We start from the raw sequence: 24,721 nt of genomic DNA, 5'->3' as shown, positions 1-24,721 counted from the left end.
CTCTGACACAACGCTTATATAGAATGCTGCAATAAGCAAATAGTGTTTATGAGGGCTGCTAAGCATTATAAAGGCAAAAAGGGCGCTTTGGGAGTTTTTTCAGTTTTTGGCGCCCTTTTTGCCTTTATAATGCTTAGCAGCCCTCATAAACACTATTTGCTTATTGCAGCATTCTATATAAGCGTTGTGTCAGAGGAGACAACGAAGCACGCTCACCTTCACAACGGTCTTTCTAAAGGCCTCCCTTTGTTGAGGATTTGCCTTCATCAAATAGTTCTCAAAAGCATTCGGCATTAAGACTCCTGATGCAGGCCTAACGGCCGAAACACGACATTGTGTCGAGTCTTTATACCTCAATAAACATCTTTATTATTATATATCCTTTCAGTCTTTGGAATCCTTGGTCGCCCTCCCACTTTTATTTCATTTCTTAATACTGGATGGGAGACATGCAAGGAGTGGTTTTGCTGACTCCGTAGGGAAATAGACTTCTTTCTAAGCCAGTACTGAGTCAGTGTCCTCATGGCATCCATATTTTGAGAGGGTAGGAAGCAAACTACATATGAAAAGGGGTAAGTTAAACTGATATTTCACATATCACACCCACCACTAACAGTATGGCCTTCTGTCTTTAAACTGGACAATAGGGGAGTGATATGGACACAAAAGGGAGATGACGAACAGGGCAAGAATAAGAAAACAAAGGGGAGATACTCAACATGGCAGAAGGATAGAGGCAAGGACATAGAGGGGAGATGCTGCTTTTAGGCCTAGGTTCAAGAAAACAATTTACAGTAAGCAGAAGCAATAAAAAGGAAAGGAAGGAAATGGTGCATAGGAAGGAAGAGAAAGTCTCCAAGCCCCTGCAGCCTAGGCTCACTTTATTGGACTCTAAAAAATGCAAATTCTGTAACTGGATGCACACAGTTACACATCCCTTGTGAGCAATAATGTACCGAACACTAACACTTACACACCCATCTGCACACTTACCCATGAAAATGCCAGCAGGGTGCCTAAGCACTATTCTGTAACATTGCACCAAAGTGGTTTACATATTATATACAGGTACAGGTAGAATTTAGAATGTATTATTTCTATTCAGGGCAGATTACAAAAGTGCACTTATAAAATATACAAATGCACAATTAAAAAAAAATCCATGTACAATAAAATACCAAGTCAGCAAGAAGTCCAAGCAAACCGTAGATTATCAATCAAACAGGGCAATCAAAAGCTTTATACAAGAGAAATTCTCTCAAATGGTTCTTAAACGTACTTATACAGATTTCTCACTTAAGCCTCAATGGCAATCTGTTCCATTGAATGGGACTGCAGATGGAAAATGTTCCAGTCCATGTGACCTGTACACATGAAGGAATAACAAGCACATCATTATGTTCAGATCACAAAGATCGAGTCAGCAAATACACTTCACTGCATTTCTTAAATAGTAAGCTGAGTTATGATAGAGGGCTTGATGAGCGTAAATGTACATGGGTGGACCATAGGCGTAATTTACAGTATACTGTAAGTTATACACATCTCTGCTGCATTTATGCAACCACAATTATGCCAGGTGTATGACTGGTGTGACTGTGGTGGCATAAAAAGCATGGGTGTAATTTGACTGTTTCATTTAGGGGGGCGGGCATTACGGTTATTAAAAAAAAGACAAAAGCAGATTGAAGAGGAAGCTAGTACAGCAAAACAGTGATGACAGATATAATAAATTAGTCAACAATGGGAAATTTTTCTCATGTTCCCTCTCACATTCGCATGAATTTGCAAGGTGAGAGCACACTTTCTTTGTCCTGACACCAGCACCTTTCCTTTTTTCTCCTTCTCCAAAGCCCAGCACTTTCTCCCTCCCTTCCTTCCTTCTTACCCAGCACTTCCCCCAGTGTGGATCTTAGAAATACACAGGCTCTATATGTAGAGATGCAGTATTGGGGAGGAAAAATGGCTGACAGTGATAGCATGTAGTTTCATACCTTTCAGCGTAATATCTTCAAATAAGTTAGTTCTGTGCATTCCAGACCCTTGCCTGTTACAAAATAGGGGATCATAAAAAAAACAAGCAGTCAAAAACTGAAATGGACCCCCCCACCCCCCCCCCCCCACACACACACTTTGCTTCTTCCCAAGAAAGCTGGAATATATATAAGTACATAAGTAATGCCACACTGGGAAAAGACCAAGGGTCCATCGAGCCCAGCATCCTATCCACGACAGCGGCCAATCCAGGCCAAGGGCACCTGGCAAGCTTCCCAAACGTACAAACAATCTATACATGTTATTCCCGGAATTGTGGATTTTTCCCAAGTCCATTTAGTAGCAGTTTATGGAAACCGTCTAACCCCTTTTTAAACTCTGCCAAGCTAACCACCTTCACCACGTTCTCCAGCAATGAATTCCAGAGTTTAATTACGCGTTGGGTGAAGAAAAAGTTTCTCTGATTTGTTTTAAATTTACTACACTGTAGTTTCATCGCATGCCCCCTAGACCTAGTATTTTTGGAAAGCGTGAACAGACGCTTCACATCCACCTGATCCATTCCACTCATTATTTTATATACCTCTATCATGTCTCCCCTCAGCCGTCTCTTCTTCAAGCTGAAAAGCCCTAGCCTCTTTAGTCTTTCTTCATAGGGAAGTCGTCCCATCCCCTTTATCATTTTAGTCGCCCTTCGCTGCACCTTTTCCAGTTCCACTATATCTTTCTTGAGATGCGGCGACCACAATTGAACACAATACTCAAGGTGCAGTCGCACCATGGAGCGATACAATGGCATTATAACATCCTCACACCTGTTTTCCATACCTTTCCTAATAATAGCCAACATTCTATTCGCTTTCCGAGCCGCAGCAGCACACTGAGCAGAAGGTTTCAGTATATTATCAACGACGACACCCAGATCCCTTTCTAGGTCCGTAGTTCCTAACGTGGAACCTTGCATGACGTAGCTATAATTTGGGTTCTTTTTTCCCACATGCATCACCTTGCACTTGCTCACATTAAACGTCATCTGCCATCTAACCGCTCAGTCTCCCAGTCTCGTAAGGTCCTTCTGTAATTTTTCACAATCCTGTCGTGAGTTAATGACTTTGAATAACTTTGTGTCATCAGCAAATGTAATTAACTCGCTAGTTACTCCCATCTCTAAATCATTTATAACTATATTAAAAAGCAGCGGTCCTAGCACAGACCCCTGAGGAACCCCTCTAACTACCCTTCTCCATTGTGAATACTGCCTATTTAACCCCACTCTCTGTTTCCTATCCTTCAACCAACTTTTAATCCACAATAGGACTTTTCCTTCTATCCCATGACCCTCCAATTTCCTCTGTAGCCTTTCATGAGGTACCTTGTCAAACGCCTTTTGAAAATCCAGATACACAATATCAACTGGCTCCCCTTTGTCCACATGTTTGTTTACTCCTTCAAAGAATTGAAGTAAATTGGTCAGGCAAGATTTCCCCACACAAAAGCCGTGCTGACTCGGTCTCAGTAATCCATGTCCTTGGATGTGCTCTGTAATTTTGTTTTTAATAATAGCCTCTTCCATTTTCCCCGGCACCGACGTCAGACTCACCGATCTATAATTTCCTGGATCTCCCCTGGAACCTTTTTAAAAAATGGCCGTTACATTGGCCACCCTCCAATCTTCCGGTACCACGCTCGATTTTAAGGATAAATTGCATATCACTAGCAGTAGCTCCGCAAGCTCATTTTTCAGTTCTATCAGTACTCTAGGATGAATACCATCCGGTCCAGGAAATTTGCTACTGTTCAGCTTGCCGAACTGCCCCATTACGTCCTCCAGGTTTACCGTGAAGTCAGTAAGTTTCTCCGACTCGTCCGCTTGAAATATCATTTCTGACACCGGTATCCCACGCAAATCTTCCTCGGTGAAGACCAAAGCAAAGAATTCATTCAATCTCTCCACTACGTCTTTGTCTTCCTTGATCGCCCCTTTTACCCCTCGGTCATCCAGCGGCCTAACCGATTCTTTTGCCGGCTTCCTGCTTTTAATATACCGAAAAAATTTTTACTATGTTTTTTTTGCCTCTAATGCTATCTTTTTTTCGTAATCCCTCTTGGCCTTCTTTATCTGCGCCTTGCATTTGCTTTGACACTCCTTATGCTGCTTCTTGTTATTTTCAGACGGTTCCTTCTTCCATTTTCTGAAGGCATTTCTTTTAGCCCTAATAGCTTCCTTCACCTCACTTTTCAACCAGGCCGGCTGTCTTTTGGAGTTCCGTCTTTCTTTTCTAATTAGTGGAATATGTAATTCTGGTAAAAGAAACAGAAATGCATTTTCTCCTGTACTTTCCTATAGATAAGATATACATTTCTCAAAACTAACACATTCCAATCCTTATAGAGAATGAAAGAATGAAATAAAAATATTTTTTTCTACTTTTGCTGTCTGGGCACTTTTCTTATTGGGTTGGTCTCAATCTGTTCCACTTATTGTGTTGATCTTCTCCTAACTTCTTTTCCAGGTCTGCCTTTTCCATTTCTTCTTTCTCCTCTTGTCCTTCTCCTTTTTTATCTCTATATGTCTGGCATTGATAGTTTTTTATGTTTCTTTTCTCACTTTTCTCTTCTCTTCTCTTCCTATATATATATATATATATATATATATATATATATATAGATAGATAGATAGATTTTTACCCCTCATGCTCCCTATCTTTTACCCTCTAGTCTTGTTTCTATGTCACCTCTCCTCTACCTACCAGCTTTTCTTATCTCCATCTCATCACCTTTCCAGCAGTCTCATTACCTTCTCTGTCTTTCTTTTTCTCACGCTTCCTATTCCCCTCCTCAGTATCCAGTTTCCCCTCTGTTCTCTACTTCCTCTCATTCCCTCACCAGCACCAGCAACATCCCTGTCTCTCTTTCCTTCCCTTATCTCCAGCCCATTTTATCTTTTACCCTCTAATCCATCTCCTATTGCCGTTCCTTCATTTCCATCTCCATTTATCCCCTTCGGAGACCTTCTCTCCTTCCTTTCTCATACCCTTCCACAGCACCCCTTTCCTTTTTCAATACATCTCATCTGTTCTCCAAACCTTCAGGTTATTCACATCTATGCTGCAACCTCTTCCCATATTTTATTCTTTCTCTAACCTCCATTTCACACACTCTCTCATACTCCCAGCCCACCTAACCATCTCATTCCTCAATTCATACTTCATATCCCCTCCAAATTCCCATATGTCTCACCATTCCCTAACATCTACCCCTCCAAATTTCTATTCAGATTCTCCCATACATAATTCCGCTCTGCCCTCCAATACTCTCCTACTCAATCACTCATTTCTTCCAAGTCCCATCTAGCATCTGCTCCCCTCTCACTGTCCCATTTAGCTTCTGCTCCTCTCCCTTCACTGAGTTCTATCCAGCTTCTGCTCCCCTTTCCCGCAAATCCATCCAGCTTCTGCTCCTTCCCCCTAAGTTCCATCCAGTTTCTGATCCCTCCTCCCCCACAAGTTCCATCCATCCTCTGCTCCCCTTCCCCACTGCATCCAGTCCCAGTATCTCCTTGTCTCATCTCTTCATCTCTCTTCCCTCTCCTGCTCCCCCACCATCCATGATCAATGATCTCTTCCTCTCTCTCTCTCTCTCTCTCTCTCTCTCTTCTCTCTCTCTTCTTCGGGTCCAGCTCCAGCTGTAACATCTCTCTCAACCTTCCCCCCTCCCAGTTTTCCAGCATCTCATAGTCTCTTTCATCCCTCCTCTTGATCTAGCATCTCACTCTCTCTTTCATCCCCCCTCATAATCCGACTTCTCACTCCCGTCCCTTCAGTGGGCTTTGTTAGACTTGTTGTTTTTTTTCTAATGGTCGCCAGCAGTGGTAGTGAATCACATACTCTGCTGGAATCCTGCCTTTGGCACCTTTCCTCTATTACCTTCTGCTCTCTCTGACCCAACTTCATATTTTCATGAGGGTAGAAGGTAGCAGAGGAAAGATACCAAAGGCAGGGTATATGATTCACTACTACTGCTGTAGACTGCTAGGAAGAAAAACAAGTCTAAGACAGCTTGCAGGGAGGGAGTGGTTGAGAGAGAAGAGACTTGTTGAGAGCAGCTCATTTGAGGGGGGAGGAATGCCCCCTCACCCCCCCAAACTATGCCTATATGTAAAAGGTGTGTGTATACAGGGTCATGCTAATATTCCCTAATGGAGCCTGGGGAGCTTGATTCTGTTATAGACTAGGTTCTCACTGTGCGGCATTGGAGTTCCTAAATGAAGGTGTCCACATATAGAATCCCCTCCCCCCACAAAAAATGCCCAAAGAAGAGTGTTTTCAATGATGCCTGGAAACAGGCACGATTCAACTCTCCTGTCAGACTAGGCAACAATGACTTCCATAGAAGGGGACCATAGTAGGAGAAAGAGGTGTGCCTTGTGGTTTCCAGGTGATGATTCAAGAGAGGGGCAGAAAGAGTTGATTTTGATCGTGAATGTTCTTTGAACAAGAGGAATGATAAGAAATTAGAAGGTTGGAAAGTTACACTAAGTAACCTATGTGGAATACCTTACATATTGAAAGAAGGACATTACAGTGGTTCTGAAAGCTATAGATAACCAGTGGAGATCCATTAGGATAGAAATGATGTGATCAAACCTTCTAGTCTCTGTAATAACTCTTGCTGCTGAATTTTGCAGGAGCTGCAATCAGTGAATGAAGAATTGATTAAGGCCATAAAGAGAACTGCAGTAGTTCAGATGGTTCAGAATTAAAGCAAACACCAAGGGTTTTAGATCCTGAGGTTTACAAAATGATTTCACAGTATGTGTTTATTAAAGAGCAAATAGAGAGGATTTAACAACAGAGGTAACCTGGGGAATAAAGGACGAGAAGCAGTCAATCAGGATAGTAATGTAGTTGTACAACAGAATAAGACTGCTATTTATGGAAGGAAACAAAGAAGGAAGGAGAGAGCATGACATACTAATGGCCTTGGATTTGAGGGGTTCTAATTCATGCCACTGTGAGCAAGTCAATATTCTCAAGCTAGAATTCAGTCCAGTAGATTTGGAGCATTACTGTCCATATAGTAGAGATAGATTGTAAGCTCTCTTGAGCAGGGACCGTCCTTCCCCATGTTTAAACTTGTACAGCGCTGCGTAACCCTGGCAGCGCTATAGAAATGCTAAGTAGTAGTAGTAGTAGTAGTAATCTGGATGTTAACTATAGAAAGGTAGCTTCTGAGTCCAAGGTTCTGAGAGGCCAAGAGAATTGGAGCAGGAATGGTACCCTGTGGTACTCCACAGGGAAGGGAGTAGATCTTAGATGCTGCTTCATAAGTTCTAAAGGTGTAGATACGGTCAGAAAGATCAAATAAAAATCCAACAATATACCATGTCCTTAATTCCAAGTCAGCCATATGAGCTAGAAGAAGGGACAGATCAACAAGATCAAAGGTTGCACTAAGGTATAAGGATATTATTAATTCTCATTGATTGGTTTCTAGATGGCATCTTAATTCATCCATTAAACAGAGGAAGACTGCACAAACTGCACAACTGTACACAAACTGGCCTGCCTAGGGTGCAACAGGTTTATCTGGGTAAAGAAGGTAGACAGCTAAAAGAAGACTACCTTTTCTAAGACCTTCAATGCAAAAGGGCAGTGGTTTACCAAGGGTGAAGTAGTGGGGGCTGTACATCTTGGATGCAGAAAATAATGCCAAGCCTTCCCCATCTCCCTCCTGCTGTCAGCCTGACCACTGTTGCTGCTTCTTCCCAGACTAGCAGCAGCAGCGAAAAAACAAGTAAAAGACATTGTCTGTGGGACTGCGCTCTGCATATGTGTGGCTGCCGGTCCCGCTCCATCCAAAGTCATCTTCCATTTCTGGGGCAGAACCTGCAGCTGCCAATATGCATGTAGAGTGTGGCCCCACAATGTTTTTAACTTGTTGCACCACTGCTGCTGCTGGTCTGGAGGATTATTGGAATGAACATTTAGATCCCCTATCACTATTAGAGAAGGAAAATGATATGTTAAATCCAGTAGTGATGAAAAATCTTGAACCCCCTCAATATGGGCCAATGGGGTAAAATTTAAAATACCCAAGGTGGTGGTGGGATTTGAATGCATACAGAAGAGCAGATCTTCAGAGTGTAAAGATCGAAACATACTAATTCTGTGCAAGCTATGGAGGACCTGAAAAGAAGGGTGATGCTACCCACCTTATCTGCTTTTTCTGGGCTTTGAACAGAAAATATAATCCATTTGACACATTTGCGTAACAAGGCAGAGTCACCCGGTTTCATCCAGAATAAATTGTATCGAGGAAGTCAAGCCTCAAGTCTCTAACGAGATTCCTAATAATGAGGCTTTTCCCCCAGTTTGACCTTGCATTAGTAAGGCCATCATAAAGAAGTTTAGAGGTGGTAGAGGAAGACAAATTAATTGCATTACCTGAACTGGTTGCTTTAAACAGGCAGGGGTTACTTATGCATAGTGTTGACCGAATCAAGGTTAGGATGAAGGAGAACATGTCAGCCATGAAGGGTAGAAGGAGGAAAAAGGGAGAAGAAATGATGACAAAGGCAAACAGGGGCATGATATGTTGCCCTAATAGTCGTCTTCAGAGTCACTCAAAGGACTGCTTTTAGCACATGCTAATGGTATAGACACCACTGCTGGACTTTAAAAAAATGATATCCACTTCCTAATTAGGTCATTTATGGGCAGGGCTTAGGTGAGATTAAGTATCCCATAGCTGTGCAGGAGCTGGGTTTGGAGGCTGGAAAAGCACCAACTGTGGACAGGGCTTAGGCAGAGTTTGGGCACCCTAAAACTGTGCAGAAACTGGATTTGGAGGCTGGATGAGCACCAAGCAAAAGAAGCAGAAAAGAAAGAAAGGACCATCAGCACACAGACGGTTTCAAAATAACAAAGGTCAGCCCTCTGACAGCTCTGTTCAAAGGATCAATTGACAGAGGAGAACTTCCATCAGAGCAGAGAAAATTAAATGAAGCACTGCTCCACACAGGTGGAAACAAAGAGGAAATGGGAAAATATAGGCCTGTCATTTTGACATCAGTGACAAAACAGAGAAATAATAAAGCCCATCTAGTCTTCCTAATTTTCTTCCTGTTGTAGTACTACAGACAGTTGATCTTTGAAGGTGTGAAGAGAAAGTCAAAGTTGCTTATTTCATGTCACTTTGAATTCTGTTAATATATTTACATCTACCACCTCAACTAGGAGACTGTTCCATGTATCCACAACCTTTTCTGTGAAGAAATATTTTCTAATGCTATCCCAGATTTCTTTCCTTTTAGCTTCATATTATGACCTATTTTTTTCATTGTTTCTTGTCAATTATTTATACCTTTGAAGTATTTGATCATTTCTATCATGTTCTTTCTTTCTTCTCTACCTCCTAGAGTATCAGAATTGAGTTCCAAACTAATTAATCTGGTTTTGTTCCCTGTTCATTTGCACTATAGAATTGCTCTAATATTAAGGACCTATTTACAAAGCCATGTTAACTGTTAGCATAGGGCCTTAGCAGTTAGAGGGCAATTCCTAGAATTAGGCACTTGGAGAACGTTTAACAGGAGCCTATTCTATAAAGAATCTTTCCTTTATAGAATACTAGCTTAACTGGGTATACATAGTTAGGTGTGATCACCTTTGCCAGCCTTAGAGTTGGTGTAAATGTTCATGCCTAAATTCCAGAGATAAATCTGTATTCTATTAGTTATGGGCATAAGTTTGAGTTTTGATCAGACGCCACTTATATATGCCACCCTTTAAAATAAATGCTATGTAAGCTGTGCATGTTGGCAGGTAATGTGGAGGGGCATAATTGAAAGGGACGCACAAGTTTTGCTGAGGACATCCTCGCAAAATGTCCCGATGGAGGGGCGGGGAAACCCGTATTATCGAAACAAGATGGACGTCCATCTTTCGTTTCAATAATACGGTCGGGGACGCCCAAATCTTGAAATTTAGGTCATCCTTAAAGATGGTCGTCCCTAGACTTGGTCGTTTCTGATTTTCGGCGATAATGGAAACCAAGGACGACAATCTCAGAAATGACCAAATGCAAGCCCTTTGGTCATGGGAGGAGCCAGCATTCGTAGTGCACTGGTCCCCCTCACATGCCAGGACACCAACCGGGCACCCTAAGGGCACTGCAGTGGACTTCATAAATTGCTCCCAGGTACAACTGTACACCACTACCATAGCCCTTACAGGTGAAGGGGGGCACCTAGATGTGAGTACAGTGGGTTTGTGGTGGGTTTTGGAGGGCTTACATTTACCACCACAATTGTAACAGGTAGGGGGGGATGAGCCTGGGTCCATCTGCCTGAAGTGTACTGCACCCACTAAAACTGCTCCAGGGACCTGCATACTGCTGTCATGGACCTGAGTATGACATTTGAGGCTGGCACAAAATATTTTGAAAGATTTATTTTGAGGGTGGAAGGGGGTTAGTGACCACTGGGGCAGTAAAGGGAGGTCATCCCCAGTTCTTTCCAGTGGTCAGCTGGTCAGGTCAGGCACCTTTTTGTGCCTTGGTCGTAAGAAAAACAGGACCAGGTAAGTCATCCAACTGCTCATCAGGGATGCACTTTTTTTTTCACCCAAATCCCGCCTTCGCTACACCTCCGACATGCTCCTGTGAACTTTGGCTGTCCTTGCGACGGAAAGCAGTTGTGGACGTCCAAAATTGGCTTTCGATTATACCGATTTGAATGACCCTGTGAGAAGGACGCCCATCTTCCGATTTGTGTCGAAAGATGGGCGTCCTTCTCTTTTGAAAATAAGCCTGATAGTAACATAGTAGATGATGGCAGATAAAGACCTGTATGGTTCATCCAGTCTGCCCAAGAAGATAAACTCCACACTGAGCCCGCAAAAAGGTGGGAAAATGTGGGATACAAATGCAATAAATAAATAAATAAAAAGGTAAAAGGTATGATGTGATACTCCATATGTATACCTGATCTTGATTTGACAATGCCATTTTCAGGGAATAGACCGTAGAAGTCTGCCTGGCACTATCTTTGTTCTAAAACTTCTGAGGTTGTCATCAAAGCCCCTGAAAGCTCTACTCCAGCCCATCCAAATCTATCCAGACATGATCGAGACACAGACTATAGAAGTCCACCCAGTACTGGCTTTGCTTCCCAATTACCATTGTTGCCACCTAGTCTCTGCTAAGCGTCTTTGGATCAATTCCTTCTAAACAGGATTCCTTTGTATTTATCTTTAGCAAGATACGGCCTCCAAAACTGAACACAATACTCCAAGTGAGGCCTCACCAATGACTTGTACAGGGGCATCAACACCTCCTTTCTTCTACTGGTTATACCCCTCTCTATATAGCCTAGCATCTTTCTGGCCATGGCCACCACCTTGTCGCATTGTTTCGTCACCTTGAGATCCTCAGTCACCATCACCCCAATGTTCCTCTCCTGAGCCGAGCTTACCAATCTCTTTTGGATTCCTGCACCCCAAGTGAATCAATCTGCACATCTTTGCATTAAAATTTAACTGCAAGATCTTTGACCATTTTCCACAATTTGGAGATCCCTTCTCATGGTTTCTACACCCTCTAGGGAATCCACTCTATTGGTTATCCTTGTGTCATCTGCAAAAAAGCAGTGTTGATCCCTGAGGTACTCCATTGCTCACTTTTCTTTCCTTCGCACGAATTCCATTTCCCACCACCCTCTGTTGCCTGTCTGTCAACCAGTTTCCAATCCATTTCACCACTTTAGGTCCTAAGTTCAACCCTCAGCTTATTCATGAATCTTCTGTGAGGGACTGTATCAAAGGCTTTGCTGAAATCCAAGTAGATTACATTTAGCGTGTGTCCTTTATCCAGTTCTTTGGTCACCCATGTTTTTGTAGCAGTTTTATTATGTTGGTTAATTTTTTTTGGAAACCACATAGAATTGTAGGATGGTGCAGTGTATAATTTTTTTAAATTAAATAAATAAATAAAACAGGGCAAGCAATCTTGCTGGGCAAGCAATCTACAAAATCCAAGATGGACAACAAAACAGCAGATTGATAGTGCAAAGAAGGGTCCACATTTATTCACCAAGTAAAACCACAAATCCTACTATATAAATGAAGAGTGACCGATGTGCCGCACATGCGCAGAACAGCGCAGCTGTTCTACACATGTGCGGCACGTCACAGATCTGTTACGACGCCTTTAGAGGCTGTAACAGCGGCATGTATACAATATCGTGCTGATGTGATGCGTAGCCAGAAGCTCTACCTGTCCGCTCTTTCAGCCAACCTGAGCTTCACAGCCATTCCCATATTGAATTCGGCTCCGATGGCAGCGCGTTTGAGGTGGAGCGACCCGACCCAAGCTCCCTCCCCCGGCAGCGGCGCAGACTGGGCTCCGAGCTGGATTGGTAGCATGGAATATTGCTGCTAATTGGGTTTCTGCCAAGTACTTGTGACCTGGCTTGGCCACTGTTTGGAAAACAGGATACTGGGCTAGATAGACCATTGGAATGACCCAGTATGGCTACTCTTATGTTCTTATGTTCTCTTTTGTCAGTGTGACAAAGTTATACCAGGGTCTGCTGGACCAAGTTTGAATAGAGGTTTTTGGGTTTTTTTTTTAAATTTACTTATACTGAAGATGCTTTGTTCTTTTCTAAATGAAGGGGTTTTGAGGCCTGCAGTGCAAGCTGTCATTATTTTGCACTAGATTATTGTAATTTGTTATACTTAGGATTATCCAGTAGACCTTTAGGGCAGATACTGCAGCAAAAATTATATATGAGGCAGTAGCATATCCATAAGGTGGGCCAATGGGTGGGACTGGTTGCATCATTTCCTCTTCCTCTGCTCCCCTCCTTCCCACTGCCAAATTTAGAAAACACTTAAAAAATGAAATACTTTAGCTGGCAGAGATCCCCAAGCCTCTCCAGCTAAAGACATCTGCAGCCAGCTGACTCCCTGTCAGAAAACTGTGACAGCTGGTGGCTCACCAACACTGGCATCTTAAGCATGCTCACTTCTTGAGCATGTTCATTCAAGCCATGTTTTTTCTACTCATTTCATTCATTGACATTTCCCATGTCTTTGTAAATGCCAGCCCATCTCTACTCCCCTGGTGAATTAAGGTGTGGGAAAAGCCCAACTTTTACCACACTTTAATAACTACCAACCTTAGGAGTGGAGTAATCAATGTGGATTAACTTTAAGATACGTTATTTTATCACTAACTTGTGCTACATAGTAATAGCATAGTAAGTCTGCCCAACAGTCACATTCATTCTCAATTCTAGATTAACTCAGCAATGAACATGATATTATATAGTTGATCGTGGTCTTTCTTTGTTGTTTCTGGGACATAGACTGTAGAAGTCCGCCCAGCTTTGTCCTTATATTCCAACTACTGGAATTGCCATCAAAGCCTATCCGAATCTGTTTTGTCATTTGTGGGACAAAGACTGTAAAAGTCTGCCCGGCACTGCCCTCACGTTCCAAATTACTGGAGTTTCCATCGAAGCTCTCTACAGCCCATCTTAAACCAGATTGCTATATGTGAGACTCAGACCATTCAAGCCAGCCCAGCTCCGGCCTTAGTTGATACAGCCAGAGTTGCATCTAAGCACCACTTGACATACAAACACATATGCAACTTTAAGTTTTGTTTTTTTATACCATTCATTTTCTAATTAGAGATCCTTTATGTTCATCCCACTTCATTTTGAATTCCGCCACTGTTTTTTTCTCCACCTCCTCCCTCAGGAGGGCATTCCAGGCATCAACCACCCTCTCAGTGAAAAAGAATTTTCTGACATTACTCCTAAGTCTACTACCCCTCAACCTCAATTTACGTCCTCTAGTTTTACCATTTTTCCTTCTCTGGAAAATATTTCTTTCTATATTAATACCTTTCAAGTACTTAACGTCTGTATCCCCTGTCCTTCCTCTCCTCTTAGGGTATACATATTCAGGTCTTCCAGTTTTTTTCTTGTACGTATTTTGGTGCAATCCCCATATCATTTTTGTCATCTTCCTCTGGATCGCTTCAAGTCTTCTTATATCTCTAGCAAGATACGGCCTCCAAAACTGAAAAAAATACTCCAGGTGGGATCTCAGCAATGACTTGTACAGGGGCATCAACACCTTCTTTCTTCTGCTGGTTACACCTCTCTGTATACAGCCTAGCATTCTTCTGTCTACAACCACTGCCTTGTCACACTGTTTCGTTGTCTTCAGATCCTCAGATACTATTATCCCAAGGTCCCTCTCCCTGTCTGTGCATATCAGCCTCTCACCACCTAACACATATGTCTCCCTTGGCTTTCTACTCCATGTATCAATCTGCACTTCTTTGCATTGAATTTGAATTGCCAAACATTAGACCATTCTCCCAATTTTTGCACATCCTTTTTCATGTTTTCCACTCCCTCCAGGGTGTCCACTCTGTTACAAATCTTGGTATCATCCGCAAAAAGGCAAACCTTTTTAACCCTTCGGCAATATTGTTCACAAATATATTGAACAGAATCGGCCCCAGCACCGATCCTTGAGGCATTCTACTACTCATCTTTCCTTCCTCTGAGTGAATTCCATTAATGAACACCTTCTGGTGTCTGTCTGTCAACCAGTTCCTAATCAAAGGCTAGTTATTACTAGCTGGGTAAACAGTAAAATAATCCATCTTAATGGCAACCCACGTTGATAACGCCCTCCTTAATGCTTTTGTAGTATTTCTGGTTCAATTTGGTGGTTTCATACCTCATTTGCTAGCAAAGCACTCAATAAATCTTCAGCTTCTGCTGGAAATTCTGTAGTCATAAAGGCTCCATTACTGCTTCTGGAAAGCAAATTTTTCACTATGGATGTGACATGACTGAGCTGTCCGTATGAATGCAAAAATGTCAAAAGTTGTTTAGAAAATTGCTCTGTTGGACTACCATCAGCCTGATGTTTTTCTCTGTACATATCAGAGAATCTGCAGTGTATTTTATACTCCAATATTCAGAAGTATTAATGTACAGAATATTTATACTAATAGATGTCTGCATCCATTCTTACATTTTTGATAGACATATTCTTCCGAAAGCCATAATTTTTTTTCTAATCCTAAAACAGTCTTAGCAATCTTTGCTGGTAAACAGTTCCATATTGCCTTTGTAAAAGTACAGTGAACAAACTATTTCTTGTTTGCTGAGAAGTTCAATTATTCCTTATACTTTTACCGTAACCATGGAATAGGAAAATACTTTTGTGAAGGCTTCATTCCCGAAAAGAGTGCCTCACTCATATAATTCAAGGAACCCCCATGAACAGGTGTTCTGTATTATCCAGTGGAATTAGGGAACTGTTCAGTACTGCTGTAAATATAATTACGGTACTTTGCTGATAAAGATTTCACTAAATGGAATATAAGTGCCAGATTACATTAAATTAAATGTTGTTTGCACCAAGTAATTGCAGAGTGTTTCTGTTTAGTTTATGGCTTCATCAGTCTCCCACTGAACAATCTCTCTTTATTTCTATTTAAAATTCAGCAGTTTGATTTATTTTCCATCAGTGTCGTTATGCTCACACAGGGGGTCTTTTACTAAAGCTTAGCTCAAGTTATCTGCAACAGGGCCCATTTTATTCCTATGGGCCCTGCTGCAGATAACTCGAGCTAATCTTTAGTAAAAGACCCCTATAGCCCCTCTTCTTAACCCATTTCATGGTCTTGCTATCCAGTTCTGCACACAGTTCAAACTTCTCTTACTGACCTATTAGTGCATTCATTCTGCAGCTCCTCATCATCATCTCTCCTCTCTTTCCCTACATCCCTTTTCGGGCATGCCACTCATTGAGTAAGTCGCCTTTGTTTGTGCCATTCTCCTCCATTGTGCTGTATGTCTGAAATAAACTTTCTGTGTCAATGTGCCATGCATTTCTCTGGTTTTATTCAAAATGTATTTATTTATTCATTCATTCAAATTTCTTCTCGAAACCACTTTGAAGAGGTTTACTATAAAAAGATTAAAACAGTTCAATAATAAAATGAACATTAAAATACAAACATATAAGATTAACCATTCCATGTTTTTCTTATTTTCTTTGAGATTGTTTTCCTGATCTTGGATCCCCCAATTGTGGACAATAATGTGGACTAACAAAGATGATATTTTTCCTTAATGTTTGTTTTAATTGATATTTTCTCTTTTCTTTCCCATTTATGTATTGGACATAAATATAATATAAAATGAATAAATAAATAAAATAATTAAAAAAATAAAATAAAATACAAACATATAAAAAAAGAGAAAATTACTATCCCATCTTATTTGTCATTGCATCTCCACCCATTTCTTCTTTGCATACTATGTTCCATCAAAATTCAGGAAATGCCTAATGACAGTTTTTACAAAATGATAGGAAATTGACTTCCATGTGGAGTTCCAATGGCAAGGAATTTCAAAGGGATAGGGCTGCATGATTAAAGGCCCTTGACTAGCTGTGATCAGCCAAATTTCATAAGGGCCAGGGACCTGAAACAAAGCCTGCTGGAATGATTGCAGAGTTCTACTTGACTGGTAATTGGTCAGACTTACAGCCAGATAATGTTGAATCTTAGCATGTAGCAGGGGCGTATCTGAACTGCGGCGGTAGGGGGGGCCAGGGCCAGAGTGAGGGGGCACATTATAGCCCCCCCCCGCCGCCATTGCCGATCCCCCTCCCCCAGCCGCTGCCATTGCCGATCCCCCTCCCCCCAGCCGCTGCCATTGCCAACCCTCCCCCTCCGTTGCTCGCCTACCTTCGCTGGCGGGGGACCCCAACCCCCGCCAGCCGAGGTCCGCGTCCTCCTGCCGCTGCCAGCTGCCTTTAAAAGAATTCCGTCAGCTGGCGACGGAAAGCAGTTGGGGACGTCCAAAATCAGCTTTCGATTATACCGATTTGGACGACTCTGTGAGAAGGACGCCCATCTTCTGATTTGTGTCGAAAGATAGGCGTCCTTCTCTTTTGAAAATGAGCCTGATAGCAGTGGCGTACCAAGGGGGGGGGGGCGGTGGGGGCGGTCCGCCCCAGGTGCATGCGGCTGGAGGGGGGTGCCGCGCGCCTGTTGGTCGAGTCCACTCGTTCCCTCCCTGCTGCTTCCTCTGCGCGGAACAGGTTACTTCCTGTTCCGGGGCAGAGGGAGCAGCAGGGAACGAGCGGATTCAGAGCCGACAGGCGCACGGCACCCCCCCCCCCAGCAGGTAAAATTGCACCTGGGGGGGTCGCGCTGCACCTGGGAGGGGTGTAATTTCACCAGGGGGGGAGGCGCTGCACCCGGGGGGGGGGGGGGGTGCATCGGTGATCCGCCCCGGGTGTCAGACAGCCTAGGAATGCCACTGCCTGATAGTATGCTAAAGGGTCATAGATTTTATATACTGCCTTTCTTTTGTTTATATACTCAGTCAAGATAGCTCACCTAATATATTCTCAGTCAAGATAGCTCACCTAATATAACTACCTTAATCAATCCTTTCCTTCCTCTTTCTACCCTTATTTAACCTCTGCACAACATTAAATGTAACTGTCACCCTGCAATGACAATGTTAACAAAACTATGTAAGCCACATTGAGCCTGCAAATAGGTGGGATAATGTGGGATACAAATGCAATAAATAAATATCTAAGTTTTGTACCTGTGGCAATGAAGAGTTAGGTGACTTCTCAGGATTGCAAAGAGCTGTAGTTGGAATTGAAGCCAGTTCTCCAGGTTCTTAGCCCACTGCACTAACCATTAGGCTACTCCTCCAATCCTATTTATAATTCTATTTACAATGTCAATACAACACACAATAAAACATCTTAATAGACAGCATAGAGGTATCGGCATAACTGGTTAACTTTTTAGCAGTTAAAGAAAACCCGGATATTCAATGCTGGTCACTGGAAATGGCCCGGCCTTGAATATCTGGGTTTAATGCCAGCAGCAGACAGCAAAAGCTGAATATTACATTATATCAAGAACTTCTATTCTGCAATAACCTGATCAGTTCCATGCGGATAACAATTAAAAAATGAACCAGAACAACCATCTGGAAATTTACAAAACCTAAAAGCAATACCTCAAATATAATCATTTCACATATTTTTTAAAAATAAAACTGTCTTCAGTTGTTTATGGAATGAACACAAATGAGACAGAGAGCAAACAGAAGGAAGAGAATTCTACATTGTTGTGGCTTGATATGGAATTGAAGTCGGAAGTTGTTTAAAATATTTAACCAACTTAACTGTAGGGAACAACAAAGATATTTGCTCCCCACTGGCGTAGCAAGGGGGGGCAGGAGGGGCGGTCCGCCCCAGGTGTCAGCTCGGGGGGGGGGGGGTGCTCCCTGCCAGCTCACCCCCTTGGCGCATCGACACCCCCCTCCCCAGTGCCCAACCTCATCCGTCCAACCAGCTCCCTACCTTTAAAAAAATATCGGAATCCGAAGCAAGGCGCAGCGCCTCGCGCCTGCACGTAAAAGAAATGTGCACCGTCTCATCGGGCCTTCCCTCGCTCTGTCTGTCCCGCCCTCCGCTGATGCAACTTTCTATTTCCGCAAGGGCGGGACAGACAGAGCGAGGGAAGGCCCGATGAGACGGTGCACATTTCTTTTATGTGCAGGCGCGAGGCGCTGCGCCTCTCTTTGGATTCTGATATTTTTTTAAAGGTAGGGAGCTGGTTGGACGGAAGAGGGTGGGCACTGGGTCGGGGGGGGGGTGTCGATGTGCCGAGGGGGGGTATGTCATCGGGCTGCAGCCGGGGGGGGGGGGGTGCAACGGCAAACCGCCCCGCCCCGGATGGCAGCCCCCCTAGCTACGCCACTGTTGCTCCCTCAAAATACCGAGAAAATTCCCACCCAATAAACAGGAATATTTCCTTGAAGAGTCTGACAAACCAGTGTACACAACTTAAAATGACATCTTGCTATAACTGGGAGTAATTCATAATAATAAGGAGTAATAGATACATCCGAGCTTAAAGAAAAAAAATCACTCATAGCTAGATTCTGCATTGTTTGCCACTGCTTCAATAGAGTATTAGTGCATCCCACATATACTACATTACAATAATCAAATTTCAATAGTAATAGTGATTGAATTATAAGTCTAAAAGATTGTTGTTTTTATGACTCGATCTTAATTTTCTTAATAAAAAGAATGTTTTGCTACCTTACTAATTTGATTAATCATTGTCAATTTATTATCCACTTCAATTTCCTCAAATCCTGGAAGAAAATTCAAATTTAAATAGCATCTTATTGATAGAGAACTTTTCTTTACCTTCAATCTTTTTGAGAACCTAGCCAAAGGAATTTTGTCTTCTGATTAAGTTTCAATCAGAATTCCTTTGCTTAATTTTCAATGATATTGACGCATTTTTGAATTTCTCTCAAAATATCCATGTATGCTTTAGAATCTGGTAAAGGTATAGTAATATCATCTACATAAATGTAAAAAAATAATTTCAGCTTTTCCAAGCGCCTCCCTAATGGCTATAACAGGATATTAAACAACATGGCTGCTAAGGTTAGGACACATGTTATAGTAATCTTATTTCCCAGACATTCACTATTACACAAATTATATGAATCTAATTTCCATATAACTGAAGGAATAAGTTCTTTATGGGGATCATCAGAATCTTTAGCAGCAATCCCTTATGGACACAATGTCCCTCATCCTTAGGGTGCCGTATACCTCCTCATTGATCAACCCAATATTCTTCATTTTGTTCTTTTTTGCTTTTCATTGTTTCATTGTTGCTGCTAAAAGAAAGCTAAGTACTATACTACTTATAAGTAAAAAGTGAGATGACCTAGTACTTATTTAACTATTAAGAGAGAATTTTATGGAATTTAAAATACAAGATAAAAAAGGAGCAAACAAAGAAAAAAAGAACAAATTAAGAATATTGGGTTGATCAATGAGGAGGTATACGGCACCCTAAGGATGAGGGACATTGTGTCCATAAGGGATTGCTGCTAAAGATTCTGATGATCCCCATAAAGAACTTATTCCTTCAGTTATATGGAAATTAGATTCATATAATTTGTGTAATAGTGAATGTCTGGGAAATAAGATTACTATAACATATGGAATAATCCCCACATCTATAAAGTTAGGTTGCTTCAAATTTTGAAGGTTAGGACACAAGCAGGCTTATTTTTGAAAGAGAAGGACACCCATCTTTCGACACAAATCGGAAGATGGGCGTCCTTCTCACAGGGTCGCCCAAATTGGCATAATCGAAAGCTGATTTTGGGTGTCCCAACTGCTTTCCGTCGCGGGGACCACCAAAGTTTCCAGGGGCATGTCGGAGATGTAGCGAAGGTGAGACTTGGGCGTGCCTAACACATGGATGTCCTTGACCCTTAATGGAAAAAAGGGCGTCCCTGACGAACACTTGTACGACTTTACTTGGTCCTTTTTTTCTTACGAACAAGCCACAAAAAGGTGCCCGAACTGACCAGATGACCACCGGAGGGAATCGGGGATGACCTCCCCTTACTCCACCAGTGGTCACTAACCCCCTCCCACCCTAAAAATATATGTAAAAAATATTTTTGCCAGGCTCTATGCCAGCCTCAAATATCATACCCAGCTGCATGACAGCAGTATGCAGGTCCCTGGAGCAGTTTTAGTGGGTGCAGTGCACTTCAGGCAGGCAGACCCAGGCCCACCCCCCCCCCCCACCTGTTACACTTGTGGTGGTAAATGTGAGCCCTTCAAAACCCACCAGAAACCCACTGTACCCACATGTAGGTGCCCCCATTCACCCATAAGGGCTATGAGAGTGGTGTACAGTTGTGGAGAGTGGGTTTGGGGGGGGGGGGGTGGGGGGCTCAGCACACAAGGTAAGGGAGCTATGTACCTGGGAGCTTTTTCTGAAGTCCACTGCAGTGCCCCCTAGGGTGCCCAGTTGGTGTCCTGGCATGTCAGGGGGACCAGTGCACTAGAAATGCTGGCTCCTCCTACGACCAAAGGGCTTGCATTTGGTCATTTCTGAGATGGGCGTCCTTGGTTTTCATTATCGCTGAAAATCAGAAACGACCAAGTCTAGGGACGACCATCTCTAAATTTCAAGATTTGGGTGTCCCCGACCGTATTATCGAAACGAAAGATGGACGTCCATCTTGTTTCGATAATACGGTTTTCCCTGCCCCTTCGCAGGGACATCCTGCGAGGACATCCTCAGGAAAACATGGGCACCCCTTTCGATTATGCCCCTCTAAGGAGCCCTTTTACTAAAGTGCACCAAAAAATGAGCTACGCTAGTGTAGGCGCACGTTTTGTGTGCACGAAGATCCATTTTCAGCGCACCTGTAAAAAAAGGCCTTTTTTAAATTTTTGCTGAAAATGGATGTGTGGCAAAATAAAAATTGGCGAGCATCCATTTTGGGTCTGAGACCTTACCGACAGCTGTTGACTTAGTGGTAAGGTCTGATGCATTAACCATGCGGTAAAAGTCTACGCACATAGAATGACAATTACTGCCCGGTTTCTGCTGTGCACCAAAATAAAAATTATTTTCCGGTGCATGTAGCGGACGTGAGTCAAAAATGAAATTAACGCAAGGGCCACGTGGTAGCCAGGTGGTAACTCAAAATTGATGTATGTTGGGTGCACGTAGGCACCTGCACGGCTTAGTAAAATGGTCAGTGCCAGGAAAAATAGTGGAAACTATTATAAAGAATAAAATTACAGAACACGTAAACAAATATGGTTTAACGGGACAGAGTCAGCATGGGTTCAGCCAAGGAAAGTCTCGCCTCACCAATTTGTTTCATTTCTTTGATGGCATGAATAAACATATGGATAAAGGTGAGCAAACAGGATGCTGGGAATTATTAGGAAAGGGATGGTGAATAACAAAATACAATAATACCTTTGTATCACTCCATGGTGCATCCGCATCTTGAGACGTTCAGCTCTAGTTTCCATATCTCAAAAAGATATAGCAGAATTAGAAAACAATTCACAGAAGAGCAACCAAAATGATAAAGGGGACGGAACTCCTCTCATTTGAGGAAAGGCTAAAGAGGTTAGGGCTCTTCAGCTTGGAAAAGAGATGGATGAGGGGAGATATGATTGAGGTCTACAAAATCCTGAGTGGTGTAGAATGAATAGAAGTAAATTGATTTTTTACTCATTCCAAAAAGTACAAAGACTAGGGGACACTTGAAGAAGTTACATGGAAATACTTTTAAGACAAATAGGAGAAAATTACTTTTTCACTCCATGAATAGTTAAGCTCTGGAACTCTTTGCCGGAGGATGTAGTAACAGTGGTTAGCATATCTGGGTTTTAAAAAAGGTTTGGACAAATTCCTGGAGGAAAAGTCCATAGTCTGCTATTGAGACAGATATGGGGAAGCAACTGCTTGTCTTGGGATTTGTACTATGGAATGTTGCCACGATTTGGGTTTCTGCTAGGTACTTGTGACCTTGCTTGGCCACTGTTTGGAAAACAGGATACTGGGCTAGATGGACCATTGATCTGACCCAGTATGGCTACTCTTATGTTATTATGAGAGATGAGCCCTGTGGTACCCTGTAAACAGGAGTTCAACTATCTGAAAAAATACCTTACATTTTAACTCTGTAATTCGTATCCATCAGAAATCCCTTGAACCAAAGCATTCAACAATGCCGTATGTGATATATATTAAGTCAAGTATTGCACAGAAAGGGGAGGAGGGAGGGAGGGAGGGAGGGAGGAAGATCCTGGATCTGCATAGAACTAGAGTGATGAGAAACACTACACAAAGGAGCCTGGGCTGCAGGGGAATAGTTGAAAATTAAGATGTAACACACATAAAGAAAAATGAATGGAGCAAAACTGGGGCCAGCTCTCCAAGTGCCAGGAGGCAAAAGTATGGCCAGGGCCAGGAAGGGAATGCCTGCCCAAAGTAAAGTGGGATTTAGATTTATGGAATGAAGTTTTTTTAACCTAAGATCTAAAGGTAAATTCTACAGAGATGGGACCAGAACTCTAAAGTATGAGCATATTTCATTCAAATGTTATGATGCAAGGGTACTACAAGGCTGTTGTGTTGAAAGCACTGAAGTGACCAGGAAGGGATGTAAAGGATAGGCAGACTGACCAGGAATTCAGGCAGGTCTGAATAAAAAACCTGGTGGGTTTTGATTAAAAGTTTGAATGGAATCCAGTTAAAACAAGCAGCCAGTGCTTGTCCCTCAGCAAAGGGGCAACATGGTTATACGTAAGTTGACAAAAGAATCATGCATCATTACTAAAAATGTGTTTTCTTATGGAGAGAGGGAACTCCAAAATCATAGTTTTCAGTAATGTACCTCATGGTGGAGGGGATCTAACATTCAGCCTCTTCCATTCATCTATTCCACAATCTTAATCAGCTGTGTTTTGGGAATATGTGCAAACTGACCACAAAGCAGAATATTCTGCCTCTCTGTCCTCCAATCCCATAGTCACTTTCCTCTCCTCTTCTCCATCATTCTTTATTCTACCTATGTCCAGACTATCCCTCAATGCAACAATGCTCTTCTCAAAAAAGCTCACTGAAGTTTTCTGTGGTATGATCTGATCTTTCACCACCGTCTATCAAAATCTTAGGGCCCGATAATCAGCTGGTGCCAACCAGTGTTTTGTTGCTCACCACCTGCAATATCTCTGGAAATTCAGTGCCAGGCCATGTCCAGGATTCGGCATTGAATTGCCAGGTATATGGATCTGATGAAAACACAGCAGCTTAAGCACAATAGTCAGCACTTAATCGGCTATGGTGAACTGCATAAAGATATGACTAACTTCTATGTGGTCATATCTATGCAGTTATCTTGGTCGGATAAGTGCTGGTATCAGCACTTAACTGGCCAAATGCTGACTCTACTACTACTAATCATTTCTATAGTGCTACTAGACGTACACAGTGCTGTACACATTATATATAGGTACTTTCTCTGTCCCTAGGGGGCTCACAATCTAAGTTTGTTTTTTTTTTACCCGGGGCAATGGACGGTTATGTGACTTGTCCAAGGTCACAAGGAGCTGCAGTGGGAATCGAACCCAGGTTGTCAGGCTCAAAGCCCACTGCACTAACGGAACACTCCCCAAATAGCTGGTTTTGAGCTGGACACTAACTGGACATTTTCAGCACCATTATCCAGTTAACGGACCCTTTTACAAAACTGCAGGAGGGCTAATGCGCAGGTAGCATATACCAAATTGGTACTACTGTCGGGGTAATGCGTGCATCTGGCGGTAATTCAGAGTTTCTATTTTCTACTGTGGGATTAGGGGCATTACTGTTGGTAATTGGCAGTGTAGCCACGTTGGTGGGTGCTGCGTGGTTACTGCGTGGGTAGCGCATGAGCCCTTAATGCTCCCCGTAAACTCCGTTCGCTGGGTAAATGTCTCCCGTTGTCCCTCTTCTCCCCCACTGCTAACTCCCGGCTCCGTTCCTTCTATCTCGCTACTCCCTATGCCTGGAATAGACTTCCTGAGCCAGTACGTCAGACTCGGTCTCTGGCTGTCTTCAAGTCTAGGCTTAAAGCCCCACCTCTTTGCTACTGCTTTCGACTCCTAACCATGACTCTCTTACTCAACACCCTCACTTATCACCCCTACCACTGCAATTTCCCCATCCCTAGCTGTCTGTTCGTCTGTCCAATTTAGATTGTAAGCTCTGTTGAGCAGGGACTGTCTTTTCATGTTAATTTGTACAGCGCTGC

The 24,721-nt window shown here is 42.7% G+C and overlaps 1 protein-coding gene across 1 annotated transcript in view; it reads left to right on the top strand.

Annotated features, from left to right (window-relative positions):
- SLC45A2 (solute carrier family 45 member 2) overlaps positions 1-24,721 on the top strand; it is an 80,313-nt gene that overhangs the window by 29,755 nt on the left and 25,837 nt on the right. The gene's annotated exons all lie outside the window — the stretch shown is intronic.

The sequence above is a fragment of the Microcaecilia unicolor genome, chromosome 2 (genome assembly GCF_901765095.1).
Source record: "Microcaecilia unicolor chromosome 2, aMicUni1.1, whole genome shotgun sequence".
NCBI classification, from domain to species: domain Eukaryota; kingdom Metazoa; phylum Chordata; class Amphibia; order Gymnophiona; family Siphonopidae; genus Microcaecilia; species Microcaecilia unicolor.
The sequence above is the reverse complement of the archived record's forward strand: the minus strand, read 5'-3'. Positions and strand labels throughout refer to the sequence as shown.